Source organism: Scardinius erythrophthalmus (assembly GCF_964197995.2).
Source record: "Scardinius erythrophthalmus genome assembly, chromosome: 22".
In the NCBI taxonomy this organism is placed as follows: Eukaryota; Metazoa; Chordata; class Actinopteri; order Cypriniformes; family Leuciscidae; genus Scardinius; species Scardinius erythrophthalmus.
This window is the reverse complement of record NC_138242.1, coordinates 14,973,208-14,985,776: the sequence shown is the minus strand read 5'-3', so window position 1 is coordinate 14,985,776 and position 12,569 is coordinate 14,973,208.

The following is a 12,569-nucleotide window of genomic DNA, read 5'->3' as shown; positions in this document are numbered from 1 at the left end:
CTTAAATGCTAGAGGTGATTGCAGTACTGATGATGTGCAGGTGTGTGATGTGCAGGTATGTAATCAGTACTCAGGAGGGAGTACGCTGTGATTGTGTGAGGGTGGAGCCGGGTGTGGTTGTGACACTGTACTGTATAAGTTAATCTAATGTGAAATGTAACAATGAACACATATTCTGAAACAATAGTATTATTTGTTTTAGCAAAAAAATAAAAATAAAATAAATACACAAGTGGGTTATTCTCAGGAAATTACATCATTTGTGGGCTATACAGTATGTGTGTCTCTTTGACACACTACTGACATTAGTCATATTATCAGATACATATCAGATAAAAGTTTTACATCTGAATATCAAACCATTTCCATTCATCACCATTATATTTTCATACAAGATTAATAGAATGTTCATTTTTTACTGAAAGTAGGTTGTTCATAGCGAGATCATTGCAAGCTAAATCGATTATTTGAGATTTTATGTACATCTTCAACCCAGTTGTATTCAACTCCAAAATGTAATTTTGAATGTAAAAGGGCTGAGCAAAATTAGGAATGTAACATATTTTGAAAACTACTACTACTACTACTAATAATAATAATAATAATAATAATAATGTTATTGATATTACTATGATCATGATTGTTTCGTAAGAAACAGGAAGCTGTAGTGTGCTGTTGCTTTTATGCTTAATAAAGATATTGTTCGTTCATCATTTTGCTTCACACCTCATTCCTGTGGATTTACTACAGCCGAGCCAACCCTGACAATTTTCAAGACATCTAATCAAATATGTACAGAGCATCTGGTGAGGCAGCACACAGGCTGCTAAGGATGAACACACAGAGAAATGGGCTTTTCTGTTTCACTCTCTGCCAAAAAAAACAACAACAACAAAAAAAAAAAAAAAACATGGAACAGCAACTTCCTGTTTATTACAGCAGAGAGCCAGAGAATGGAAGTGAGACAACCCTGGAGCCAAAGAAAACCCCACTGAATCCTGAGACACAGATATGGAAAAGATTAAATTCTATACTGTAAATAAATTAATTGTTTAGACTACTGTGGATTGTTATTGTATTCAAGCAATTCAAACAGGTCTCAGACAATGTGGTTGTTGTTTTTTTTAAGTTAAAATATAAATGTTTAACACTCCTTTCTTTAATCTCTTCACTTCATCTTGTATGCCACAACCTAACTTGAACTCAATGCCATCATGGCAACGGAACCAGCAAAGCAAATATGAAAGGAATAAAAAATGCAGTCATTTTTCAAACTGTCTTCTAGATCTGTATGTACTTATGTGCATTAGTTTAAATGGGTCATATTATACTACTCTTTTATACTTTTTTATATATTTATATAGAAAATATAATAAAACACTACCAATAATTTATATAATAATAATAATAATAATAATAATACTTATACCATGGTCTGGATGAATACTCGATTCTGATTGGCTGCAGGGTGTCCATTAAAAAGTGATAGAGGACACCTAGTAAAGGAGTTCTGGTGAAACTGACTGTTTACCGTTCGAAATTAATAAATAAATGCGCTGGCTACATCAGCTGTGAGTAACCATAGCAACAGGCAGTCAAAGTATCTATACGGACTATAAATCGAGCGGACTATAAAAATCTCTGGCTGCTAAATAAACCGTCAGGCGTAACCAGGGAAACCAAGTTATTGTTTGTAAAAACTTTAGATTTCAATTGTAAAATTAATTAAAATATAAACTAATGTTTTAAAAATGTGTTATTTGGCAAGTGACCATGGTATAAGCGGGTTAATGCCCTTCGAGGTGTCCATTGTCAGGTATTAATGCACGGACGGTTCACGCCTCGCCGTCGTCCATTAATACCTGACAATGGACACCTCGTCAGGCATTAACCCTTACATATTAACATCTGTTATTAAATTTCATTCATAAATTCACTTATAAATGAATATAATTAATTTACATATAAAAGTCGTTTTTGGCACAAGACTTTCACAAATGTTATTATGTCGACTTCATAATAAGTTTATTGATGTAGTTAAGCCTACGATTGGTTTAACTTGTACCTGTATGTGAAATGGAAAAACACATGCAATTTAACACACAAATAATCAAACAAACCATGTACAACCTTCATCATTATTTAAATAACAGTTTTTTGTTTTTTTTTACCACTGTAAGCTGATTTTGGAATATTATCATAGAAGTGGTGTAGAAATGATTGACATGTGGGTGAAACACAGTCTCTCCAGAGCTCTTCAGAGAGCGTATGAGGAGCGAATGATGGAAAATGCCTCGGCTTTTACTTTCTTCCTAATTCATTGTCTGACCTCTCTTCAACTCTCTGTCTATCTCCTCCCTCATTCACCTCATCCATTTGTCTGCACCACCCTCTCATCCTAATGGATGCCACTAGCTTTTCTTAGATCCTTCCACTCCAGCAGTGTACAATCTTTCTTTGTCTCTCACTGTCTGCACCTGCACTTTTTATATGAAAAATGATTGCATGCAGAGCACTTCAGAGACATAGTGGAGCACCATTGGGAGAGAGTGCCAGGCAAAGCGTCTGGCTGAACTGAATAACTTCTTATTCATGCTCTCACGCTTGTGAGTGTGAATGTGTGATGGGGAAAATGCAGACTTGGGTTAATGATTCAACTCAAAACAAGAGAGGGGAAACTGTGGATCACTCTGTGTGACAGTGAAAGTGCAAATAATGGAGTGATTTCCAGGAATCACAGAGCTTTCACACAATAGTCCTGTGACTATTTAGAACCCTGTTTTTAGCAAGAACTATTTTTTGCTGTACATAGTTCTTCGGAGATATATATATTTTTTTAATTATAACTTTAAGTACTGGAGGAATCATACATAAATCGTTTCCAAAGAAACATGGAATTTTAAAGGATATAATTTGCTATGACATCATATAGAACTTCAAAAGGTTATCTTATGACTTCATATGAAATTTAAAAAGGCCCTTTTATTGTCACAATCGGTTTTGGTTTCAGTTCCTTGTCAAGTATTTTCTTTACGTTGGTGTTTATAGCCTGTTTGTAGTCTTTGCCTGTTGTTATCTTTGTTAATTTGATTTAAAACCGTATGTAAAAAGCTGTATTTAGATCAGCATCTCCTCTCCTCCTCTGACACTATCGTAACAATTATAGCATAATGGAACGCTGAAAGGAAATTATATGACATCCTATGTAATTTTAAAAAAATTGAAGCTCTATCTACCTATCTACCAAAACTGTTTGTCATGAATCCTCTAAAGAAAGACAGAAGAGGAAGGTAAACTTTAAAAGTATCCAAGATTAGTTTCTGCAAGACAAATAAAATATCTGAAAAAACACTTATTTCCTGCTAGCTCACCTACTCTATTCTTTCCCATTACTGTCAGTGCAGTAAAGAAGATGGATGAGTCCATTTTTAGCTCAGGGAGGTAATGCCAGCCCCTGACACAGCTGAACACTGAAGCTTTAAATTTATATGTTCTGGGGGGCTCATCATTTCCATCAGTATAAACTCATCCTGCATTAAAATGATTCAGACCTACACACACACACAGAACAAGTATCTGCTGCAAAACAACTGATTTATGTTCACTTGCTTTTTTATTCTCTCTGAAAATTGCACTTTGAAATGCACAAAGTCAATGAAAAAAAAAAATATATATATATTATATATATTTTTTTTATATAATAAAATATTATAATTATATATATAATTATATAATATATATATATATATCATCTTATAAATATATAAGATATTCATCAAACACACAACACATTTGCCAACTAATTTGGAACAACAGACATTTCAATTCCATTCACACCAGAGGAAACAGAAGAAAGTTGGGTTAGCTCACATATTTCTTCAGGGGGATTACTTGGCTTGGTGTGATGAGTTGAGAATGATTTCTAGGGCTCAGACCGAGGAGGACCCATGCAATAAAAAGTACAAAAAAGCATATCTATCTACCCTACAAACGTCTAGGTTACTATTGTAACTACTATTGTTACTATAGTAAAGGAGGGAATGGAGACTTTACGTTGGAACAGAGCTGACAAATTGGGATTTCGCAAGAGCCCAATCATCTTCAAGTGTAAACTAAACGAGCCAATGCACATTGGCATTCGAGATTTGCATCACGTGCCCCGCTCCGCGAAGTGGGTTTATAAGGAAGCGCGTGTGCGCTCGCACTTCAAGTTTTGCACTGAGGAGCCAAGCCGGTGACCCGGCCGCTCAACAGTGCTGCAGCAATTGTGGCAATGAGACGTAATGTCTCTGTTCCTTCTTTTAGAGAACGGGGGTTACAATAGTAACTGCCCCTTCCAGTGATCTATGTAAGCCTCCTGATCCCCCCCGCACCTACTGGGGTGGAAGATGGAACAGGGCTTTATGCATAGATGGTCAAACACTGCTGTTCCTTCTGACCCACACACTGAGACAATTGGATAACACTGGGAAAGTGTGCCTTTTCCAAGAGGAATGGAACCGTAGCGGAGACCACATTCTGCTAGTAGGACCGAAAATGTTGACCGAAAATGCTTGCAGGTCCCCTACCCTCTTAACAGAAGCCAGTGCAGTCAAGAGTGCCATCTTAAGAGATTGCAGCGATTTGAAGGGCACTCTCTGTAAGGCAGCTAAGATTAAGGAGAGGTCCCAAGAGAGTACAAGATGAGGGTGGGGAGGATTCAGCTTCTTCGCGCCCCTCAGGAACCTGATGATCAGGTAATGCTTACCCACAGATTTACCATCTACTGCATCGTGATGTGCAACGATTGAGGCAACATACACTTTCAGGTTGGAGGGATACAGCCTTCGCTCCAGCCCTTCTTGCAGAAAGGAAAGCACAGCCCTGACCGGGCATCTCCGGGGGTCTTCTTGGTGAGAAGAGCACCGTTCAACAAACAGGTTCCACTTCAGGGCATAGGCGTGCCTCGTAGAGGGCGCTCTCGCCGAAGTGATGGTGTCTACCACCGCCTGGGGTATATCACCTAAGTCCTCCATGTCCCATCCAGAGACCCCACGTGGAGGTTCCAGAGGTCTGGACGCGGGTGTCATAGGGTGCCCCGTCTCTGAGAAAGCAGGTCCTTCCTTAGAGGAATGCGCCAGGGAGGGGCTGTCGTGAGGAGCATGAGTTCTGGGAACCAGGTCCGGTTGGGCCAGTAAGGCGCAACTAGCAACACCTGCCTCTAACCATCCCTGACTTTGCACAGTGTCTGTGCGAGTAGGCTCACTGGGGGAACAGTGCAGTCGGAGTCCCATCCAAACGCCCAAGGCTGCAGACCTGTTGCACCTGGCACCACAGCCAGTGGTGAAGGCATCTGTTGAGACAACAACATGTCTGGACACTTGTTCTAGGGGAACTCCAGCCTGTAGAAACTTGAACCACAGGCTGAAGGTTTGGTGACAGACTCTGCCGTGAATTCACTGCTGAAGCGGCCTCATATGAAGCAATCTGAGCAGCATTACCGCGGCTTCCCCAGGAGCCTCTGAAATAGTTTCAGTGGAGCCGTCGACCTGCCCTTGAGTGAGGTCAGGCAGTTCAGCACCGACTGAGCACATTCTTTCATGAGACATGCTGTCAGGTTGACTGAGTCCAATTCCATACTGAGAAAAGAGATCCTCTACACGGGGGAGAGTTTGCTCTTTTCCCAGTTCACCCGAAGCCCCAGATGGCTGAGGTGCCTGAGCACCATGTCCCTGCTGCTGAGGCTGTGCGGAAGTGGAGGAGGAAATCACAGAAGGGCGCCCTCGACGACGGGCAGTCAGGGGGACTACAGCCTGCATCGGGACTACAGCCTGCATCCCAGCAGGCCGCAGGGGAAGGATATGCTTAATCACCTCCGTCTGCTTCTGTGCAGCTGAACTGCTGGGCGAAGTTCTCGATTGCGTCGCAGAAGAGGTCGGCCTGAGAGATCGGGGAGTCAAGAAAATAGTATTTGTCGGACTCCCTCATATATGCCAGGTTCAGCCAGGGGCTTGGCCTGGTATACTTGCAGGAGGGCCATGAAGTGCAGGGCAGAGGCAGCTTGTCCAGCGGCTCTGTAATCCTTGGCTGTTAGCATGGAGGAGAATTTAGAGCCTTGGATGGGAATCGTGGATTACCTCACCAGGTGGCAGCGCTTTGTGGAAACAACTGCATAGCTACCACGCTGTCCACCGGGGGGGATCTCCGTGTACCCCTGGCCGCCCCACCATTGAGGGTAGTGAGGGAGGAGGAAGCACCAGCTCGGTTTAGGGCAGAAAAAGATGCCTTCCAAGATCTGGTAACCTCTCTGGGGCGGGACGCTGGTAGTCAGCGTGGGCTGCTTCACGATACCAGTCATCCAGCCTTGAGTGTTGGGGACCAGGCGGAGGCCTCCACTCGAGCCTGATGCTCTCAGCGGCCCTGGAAAGCATGGCTGTCAGCACCAGGTCGGACTCGATCAATGTTGCTCTATCCGAAGGGGGCAATGCAGGCGAGTCTTCATCCCCGGTGGACTCTAGCCCACCCTCCAATTAAGCTATCAACATTTGATCCTCCACCAGAGCCCAGAATTAAACGCTTTGAGAAGGACCAGCAATCGCATCCGGAAGCTCCACAGCTTGCAATGCAATAGAGGAGTGGGAGGTCCACGGAGATTGACTCGGCGGGTGAGCCCCCACTTTGATCCTCAGGTCAACCTGGCTATTCACCGAAGTAGCCCTCTTATGATTACCAGAAGAGGGACTAGATCGGGGCATAGCAGAGGGGATTCCACCTCGACTGAGGTAATCGTGTCTCAACCGTAGCACCGCAATGGTCACCTTCCTGCAGTGGGTACATGATTCATCCACAAAAGCCACCTCAGCGTGCTTTAAGCCCAGACACGTGAGGCAGCGATCGTGACTGTCAGACGGGGCCAGGAAACAACAGCAAACACACGGGTGGAATGACATCTTTAAAAAGATGCAGTGTCTGACACATGCTTGCTCTTTTAGGGAAATAAGCTCTTTAAAGTGCTGAAGCGCACAGGGGAAATGGCCTCAGCACAGCTTACAGGAGCTATAGTAGCCTGCAGCGTGCAATATGCCCTTTTAGAAGCTGCAAGAACAGCAGGAAATAAACTCTGAAGTCGTGACCTCCGCTGCAGCGCCATCACACCAACACCAGATGAAGAGCTTCTCCCGACTCGTAGCACACTGTTCAATGATTTGAAGAGCAGAACAATAACAACTGCTCGGCTCCGAAGCGAAAGCTTAAAGTGTGATCGCACATGCGCTTCCTTATATACCCAATTTGCGGGGCGGTGCGGGGCGTGTGATGCAAATCTCGAACACCAATGGCTCTCAGGTGAGATCCCAATTCTGCGTAACGTTAAACGTGACTGAAAGGGAACCATAATTACTATAAAGGCCGTACAACTAAAATTACTCAAAAGTTTAAACAGTTATATTTATCAAAGCTAGGCATCAGAATATCATAAAACATCTGTGGAATTGGGGAAAACTATTAGGGAAAACCTAGTATTTTCACAATTCCATTTGGTGCAGAAATCACTAACAATAGATTTATAGGTGTAGCGTCTAGACCAATCAGACACACAAAAATGATTCATTATATTTATTGAACAATCCGGCAAACCCACTCTCCCAACAAACTGTGTTAAGAGTTCTGTGTGAACCATCCTCCGGAAGCTGCAACAAACATAACCCAAATTAAGATTAAGCTAACACAGGCAGAACCAGGTGTCTGGTTACAGGCAGTGCTTAATTTGTAAAGTGGGAGGTCCCGGAGCGCAGAGGGGGGGTGGATCTGGCGACTCAAAAAGGGGGTTGGAGGTAACGAAAAAAATAAAATAAATTACACTGCCTACGTAGCTTCTCTGCAGGGGCGGCGCCAGAGAATTTTTAACGCATGTGCTGAGGGGGTGCTAGATCATTGACGGGGGGAGCTGCGCAAAACTTGGCCACTAAATATTTAATATTCTGTTATGTTAATGATCACAATTAAAGTTTAATTTTATTAAATTGAACAAGCACAACATTCAGCATTCAATCAAATATTCTAAAATATGTAGGCTATTATTAATAATAATGTTATTTCAACAAAATATCTCGTTATTTCGACATAATATGTGAGCGTGCAACAAGCAAGATGTGCATTTGTAAATCCGGTGACGCGTGTATTGATTTTTATTAATAAACAAGTGTTTTCTCTGACAGTGTCGACTCGGCTGCATGAAGATGAAGATGAAGTTGACGATCGCCATCTCCGTGTGAACGCGCCTATAGAGAGAAATGCACATAAATAGGCCTAATGGATTACATAATCAGAGAGTTTCTTTTTTTCGTTTTGAATTATTTCGTTTAAAGACATTTCAGGCTTTGTGTATTTGATGTATTTTTCATGTCTGTGTGAGGCATACGCTGAGTTTCGTTAAGTTAGGATGAGATGTGCTCCAGTTCACGTGCAATGCAAGTGACCGCACGGGCGCCTCCATGATTGTCTGTTATATTTTTCTTCTTATTCATTAAATCCAGGCAATTGGTTGATGAAAAATTGATTAAATTTAAAATACAATTTATACAACACGAAATTCACTTTAAAGAAATGCTTTCTACAAAACAAAACTTGATGAAGTGGTCAAAATCATGTCTGACCCGCTCCATATCTCATATTGAGCATCCTATCTTACTCGTGCTGTTCACATTTTATAATCAACATAGATGGAAAAAAAAACATTATAATATTTTAACAAATATGAAACTAAATGCGCTTATTTAATGGCTACAACAGTATAGTAGGCCTACATAGTCTCTATTTGTACAAATTGCTGCACATTCATTTAATTATGAATTTTGCACACACAAGTTGAAAGGCATTTGTTCAAATCAAGTTCACGGATAATTGTGCGTACATTTATTAATCATTATGATACTAAAATCATAACAAAGTAGGCTATGCTATGTACAAAAAATCAGATGAGCCCAGAATATGAACGCAATTACACGTTAAGCATTTTCCTCCCATAGAAAAACATTATAAGAACGCTTAATGTGGCTTAATGCAGATTAGAATGTCCCCTTATTTTGTCGAAATAACGGGATATTATGTCGATACTAGGCTACTGCTGTGTCCACCGTGGTCTCCACATTCTTGATCAGCGGAAACGATTTTTGCTTGTTTGGGATCTGACTGGCCAGCGTATTTGAAAAAGTTAAGCAAACTTTTCTGTCTTTTTGACATGTTTCCCCTGAGTGAAACGATCGAGGCTAACAGCAATCTCAACTAGTACAACAAGCGGGCAAGTCATGTGTCACAAACATTGAACACTACACAAACAGTAAATTATTTTTTTTCATTTAGGCAATTAATTTTCCATAGTGACACAGGAGGTGCCGGATCCAATAAAAAAGGTTCCGGATCCAATGCCGGAGGTGACGGAACATGTTCCGGCGTGTTCCGGCTCAAATTAAGCCCTGGTTACAGGACACATGAAGACTGATAAGACTGTTAATGACCAGAAATGAACATTTCTTAGAATTAATAAATAATGAATAATGAGCGTTGACTGAATGACTGAAATCTCCTATCCCATGATAGACAATGGCTCTTTTAACTAGATTGATGGAAAAAATCTCTTTTAAAAGTTACATTAAAGGGATAGTTCATCCAAAAATGAAAATTCTGTCATCATTTACTCACCTTAAAGTTGCTTCAAATGTGAATATTTGAAAAAGAAATATTCTTTTTCAACACAACACAACACAACAACACACAACACAAAAGAAGATATTTTAAAGAATGTCTGAAACCAAACAGTTGATGGACCCCATTGACTTCCATAGTATGAAAAAAATACTATGAAAGTCAATGGGGTCCATCAATTGTTTGGTTTCCAACAATCTTCAATATATCTTCTTTTGTGTTCAGCAGAAGGAAGAAATTCAAACAGGTTTGGAACAACTTGATGTAAATGATGACAGAATTGTACTACAAAATTTTCATTTTTGGGTGAACTATACATTTAAGCAAGATATAAGGAATATACATTCCATGTTTGCCTCTCAAATTATGTCATTTTTATAGTTTATTTTCCAGCTAAAGCTAGATTGCTGACATATTTTAATAAGCACAACGTACTGTTGCTCTCTTTGGCTGAGGTGGCAAAGTGTACTGGTGAGGTGTACTGCTGCCTTTGTAATAAATGTACTTTGTAATAAATACATTCCATTAAAGCAACACTAAAGAACTTTTTTTACCTTAAAATAATGTTTCAAAATAACAGTGTGTTCGTTAAAAGAGGCCAATCAGATGGATGTAACTATTGTGAGTCAAATTATATCGCCACCAACTGGCAGCAGGAAGTGTGTCACTTTCAAAATGCTTTTGACAAAAGTGGGGGGGTTAGTTTTACCTACAGTAACAAAACTCTGTACGTATATTATTCTCATTGAGCCAGACAACTTTCTAACTGACAGTCATTAGACAGTCTCCGACCAACAGGAAGTCAGATATTTTGGTTTGAATGTGGATTTATTTGATATTTCAGACTCTGAGTTTTTAGCTACTCCTCCTAAGTATTTTATTTTATTCACACCTAACTTTTTCAACATAATGAAAATACATTAAAGATGCTAAATTGTGAACATATATTAAATATCTCAAACGGATTTGCTATAGTGAGGGATTAAAGTAATGTCAAAAAAGTAAACAAAGAGTCTATTAAAAATGTGTATATTGTGCCATCTAGTGTTTTATATTATGTATAAATGTGTGTTTTTTTTAAAAACAGTGTTTTAAAGTACACTAATTTCATTTAATTCAACACTGCATTTATTTAAACATGATCAAAGTCTACTTTCTGTCAAAGTTAGGATGTTATTTCTTTTTCTTTTTTTTTTAAATGTTCTCTGTCGCTTTAAATAAAATTAAGATTGTGTGTTTGGTAATTGAAGCTGAATAAATTTAAAATTAATGTGACATATATATTACATCAAGATATTTGTTTTCCTTAAAATTTTAATCAAAACACTAACTTTATTCTCCTCTGAATTATAAATCATTTATTCTGTATAAAATAATACTACCATTAAAAACACGTTTGAGTTTCTTTTTCAATCAATGTATTATGTGTAACTTAAAAATAAGCAGATTAAACAAATATGTTTGAGGGCAAGACATGACAACGATTAAATATATAGTATTACCAAAAGAGGGCATATAGGGTTATTTTTAAACAAAGATGAATCAGATAAAGAAAATATATTTTGTTACAAAGACATTTGGTTAAAAAAATCAAGTCATACATAGGGCTATACTGCCCTATTGTGTTCAAAATATCAAAATAGTACATAAAACTTTTTATCAGGTAGGCCTATTGTATTTATATATAAATATATTAGGTATGTGACTGTGAGGATATTTTCCCACCAGTTAATCGACGTGTGACATCGGCGGGGGCTTTTAAATCGCTAATTTAAAAGTGAAAGTAAAATATGTTTGTCTGTCCGCATGGACATTGATAATGGTGTGGAGCAGAGCGAGCTTTTTCAATTAATTCCTATGGAAGAAGGAATGAACTAAAAAAACTGTTCTGCTCGCTCGTTATGAATGCCCGTGCAGCTGTGCACTATTTAGTTTCACTTTAAAATTAGCACCATTTCGGGGCTGATTGCTTGAATTGTGAGTTCAATAGCCTATTATTCTTAATGGAAAACACAACAACAAAACAATACAATGACAGATTTACTTAAATAGGCGCTTTTACACAAGCATCGTCATCGTCTTTTCAGTCAGTTCTTCACTCTCGTGATTAATGAAATTTATACATTACTCTCGTTCAGCTCACGATTTATTAAGCAAACATGTTCAAGCTTTAATTGTAGTCTCCATTCTCAAAATGAACTAAATGATTTTATTACACACACACACACACACACACACACACACACACACACACACACACACACACACACACACACACACACACACACACACACACACACACACAGGGTGGGACGGTGGGGGGCAATTATATATTTAAATCTGCATATTGTAATATCTGCAAGGTACCCCCTAGTCTAGTCTTATTAAATGCATGCTTCATCTTTCATTTTTAAATTTTCATTTCATTTTTCTTTAATAATAAGACACTATAGGGCTGTTAGGCCTACCCTAGGGCTGATCAAATTAAATATTTTACACTGAAATATAACAATGCATTAAATTATGTTATGAGACTGTTTTAAATATAATTTAATTAACAATCGTTGGAAAGAATGATACTTTTAAACATAACACTAAACCGCCATTAGGTGTCGCCAGGCGACTGTCTTAATGAGCGAGTCTAGTCATTGATTCATTCGTTCAAACGAATGAGACAGATGTCAGTCATGAATGAGACAGATGTTTATGGATTGATCATTGAATCTTTGAGTCAACTGATTCGTTCAAAATGCTATGACATCTTATGACATGAAATCCATCTAAATTTAAATGATCTTATGGATGTGGCTGTTGTAGCTGGCTGTACCAGCTGATGCAAAAAAAAAAAAAAAGTGGTGTATTCAGACAATTTTGATTTGGTTCTTTTA